Source organism: Otolemur garnettii, unplaced genomic scaffold (assembly GCF_000181295.1).
Source record: "Otolemur garnettii isolate 467f Iridium unplaced genomic scaffold, OtoGar3 scaffold00557, whole genome shotgun sequence".
In the NCBI taxonomy this organism is placed as follows: domain Eukaryota; kingdom Metazoa; phylum Chordata; class Mammalia; order Primates; family Galagidae; genus Otolemur; species Otolemur garnettii.
The window spans coordinates 16,444-20,257 of NW_003852952.1; positions in this window are offsets into that span (position 1 = coordinate 16,444).

A 3,814-nucleotide genomic window follows, 5' to 3' on the forward strand; every position below is an offset into this window, starting at 1 on the left:
TATACAAAATCTCCCTAAAAAGAAAAGCCCAGGACCAGACGGCTTCACATCAGAATTCTACCAAACCTTTAAAGAGGAACTAGTACCTATATTACTTAACCTTTTCCAAAATATAGGAAAAAAAGGAATACTACCCAACACATTCTATGAAGCAAACATCACCTTGATACCCAAACCAAGAAAAGACCCAAGAAGAAAAGAAAATTATAGACTAATATCACTAATGAATATTGATGCAAAAATATTCAACAAAACCCTAACAAATAGAATCTAGCAACATATCAAAAAAATTATACACCATAACCAAGTAGGTTTTATCCCAGGCATCCAAGGCTGGTTCAACCTACGTCAACCCATAAATATAATTCATCACATAAATAAATAAAAAAACAAAGACCATATGATTCTCTTGATGCAGAAAAAGCATTTGATAATATCCAGCACCCCTTTATGATCAGAGCACTTAAGAAAATTGGTATACAAGGGACAATTCTTAAACCAATAGAGTCCATCTATAGCAAACCTACAAGCAATATAGTATTAAATAAAGCTAAACTGAAATCATTTCCACTCAGATCAGGAACTATGCAAGGTTTCCCATTGTATCCACTGCTCTTTAACATTGTAATGGAAGTTCTAGCCATCACAATTAGGAAAGAAAAGATGATCAAGGGTATTCATTTAGGGTCAGAAGATATCAAATTTTTACTCTTCGCAGATGACATGATTGTATATCTGGAAAATACCAGTAATTCTACAGCAAAACTCTTAGAAGTGATAAAGGAATATAACAGCATCTCAGGCTACAAAAACAACACTCATAAATCGGTAGCCTCCACATACACCAACAATAATCGAGCTAAAAAAACAGTCAAGGACTCTATTTCATTCACAGTAGTGCCAAAGAAGATGAAATACTTGGGAGTTTACCTAACAAAGGAAGTGAAAGATCTCTCTAAAAAGAACTATGAAACTCTAAGAAAAGAAATAGCTGAAAATGTTAACAAATGGAAAAATATACCATGCTCATGGCTGGGAAGAATCAACATTGTTAAAATGTCCGTACTACCCAAAGCAATATATAATTTTAATGCAATCCCTATTAAAGTTTCATGGACAAACTTTTAAGATCTTGAAAAAATAATACTTCATTTTATATGGAATCAGAAGAAAACTAGAATATCCAAGACATTTCTCAGAAATAAAAACAAAGCAGGAGGAATCATGCTACCAGACCTCAGACTATACTATAAATCAATAGTGATCAAAAGAGCATGGCACTGGCACAAAAACAGAGGTAGATGCATGGTACAGAATAGAGATCCAAGAGATAAACCCAGCTACTTACTGTTACCTGATCTTTGACAAGCCAATTAAAAACATTCAGTGGGGAAAAGATTCCCTATTTAACAAATGGTGCTGGGTGAACTGACTGGCGACCTGAAAAAGGTTGAAACTGGACCCACACCTTTCACCATTAACCAAGATAGACTCTCACTGGATTAAAGATTGAAACTTAACAAATGAAACTATAAAAGTATTAGAAGAAAGTGTAGGGAAAACACTTGAAGAAATCAGCCTGTGCAAAAATTTTATGAGGAGGGCCCCCCAGGCAATCAAAGCAATATCAAAAATAAACTACTGGAACCTGACCAAACTAAAAAGGTTCTGCACAGCCAAGAACACAGTAAGTAAAACAAGCAGACAGCCCTCAGAATGGGAGAAGTTATTTGCAGATTATGTCTCTGACAAAGGTTTAACAACGAGAATCCACAGAGAACTCAAGCACATTAGCAATAAAAGAACAAGTGATCCCATCTCAGGATGGGCAAGGGACTTGAAGAGAAACTTCTCTGAAGAAGACAGGCATATGGCCTACAGACATATGAAAAATGCTCATTATCATTAATCATCAGAGAAATGCAAATCAAAACTACTTTGAGATATCATCTAACTCCAGTAACATTAGCCCACATCACAAAATCCCAAAACCAGAGATACTGGCGTGGATGTGGAAAAAGGGGAATAAACACTTCTACACTGCTGGTGGGAATGCAAACTAATATATTCCTTTTGGAAAGATGTTTGGAGAACACTTAGAGAACTAAAAATAGACCTGCCATTTGATCCTGCAATTCCTCTGCTAGGTATATATCCAGAAGACCAAAAATCACATTACAACAAAGATATTTGTACCACAATGTTTATTGCAGTCCAATTCATAATTGCTAAATCATGGAAGAAGCCAATACATGAATGGATCAATAAATTGTGCTATATATATACCACGGAATATTATGCAGCCTTAAAGAAAAATGGAGAATTTAACTCCTTCATATTTACATGAATGGATCTGGAACATATTCTTCTTAGCAAAGTATCTCAAAAATGGAAGAAAAAGTATCCAATGTACACAGCCCTACTTTAAAACTAATTCGAAGCTTTTGTAGGAATGTCATAACCTAATTATAGCCTTAGAATATGGGAAGGGGGTGGGAGGGAGAGGTAAAGGGAGTAGATGGGGGAGGGAGGGTTATTAGTGGGGTCACCTCTATGGTTTATCTTACAAGGGTACAAGTGAATCTTTCTAGAAGCAAAGTATAAATGTTTTAACTCAATAACTAAGAAAATGACGTGAAGATTATGTTAACCAGTTTGATGAGAGTATTTTAAAATGTATATGAAAACAGCACACTGGGGGTGGAGCCAAGATGACGGGCTGCAGCCAGGTTTTTACAGAAGCTCCCATCCAGAAGGAGGCTTAAAGGACAGAAGTTTAGCAAATTAGCTGATGGTTTGGAGCAGAGACAAGAGAGAAGATTGAAGAGCGCAATTCAAACTTCCTGAGGTGAGCTGCAACCCCCAAAATAAACCAAAAGGTACAAAATCCACCACCAAGCAGACAGGAGTCCCCTCCCCCACAACAAGGACTCGCAGTTTACTCCATGCAAACAAGCAAGTAGAGTTCAAACTTCCTTCCATTCTATCCCACGGGAGAGACACCCTAAAAACTGGACCTCCTACACCTGCTGGCATGCCACGGCACCCTCCGGCCAGGCACAAAACTGTAAAACTGTATAAATCTGTATATATTCCCCACCTGCAACATTGAACTCTGAGGAGTCCTCACCCACCCAATCCGAGGTCTGGAGGTTTGTTACCTATGGAGTCCAGATTCTTGGGCAACTCCTTGAGAGAAGTGGAGGGGGAAAGAGCTGATGCTGTTCTGTGCTGACTGTGGTGCAGGCGTGAGGAGAGGAGAATCAGCTCAGGGGACTCCAGTGCAGCAACAGTGGCATCCTGAGCTGCAGGCTGACTCCATTCCAGCCCCATCCCTTTGGGCAAGCAGAGTTTCCGGACAGCAGCCACAGGCAGGGCGCACATAACTTTCCTAGGTGGAGCACCAGCCCTCAGGGGGCTAATGCAGCTGAGACAAAGGCAGTGGGTGGGCAGAGGCTAGAATTGATACCTGAGTGTAAACGGCTATCTGTCTGCTGCCCAGAGCTGAAGAAATTTAGCCAGACAGAAGCCTAATTTAAACACTCAAGGCCCCCTGCCGAACTCAGATTTCTGGCTGATTTTGCCAGGTAAACCCTGGGAGCAGTGGCCTACTGGAGTGAATAGAGCCACAGACCTGGGGGATTACGAGTGACTGGGTGCAAGGTGGGGAAGGAAGTATTAACCTTCCCAGACTAACTCATTTGCCAGGTGAGTCCCTTTGCCCTCGCAGAGCACTGGAGCAAGTTATATCTGAACTGCAAGCAGACCCCTCTTATCTAGCTCCCAGAGACATTTGAACTCTTCCACTTGAAAC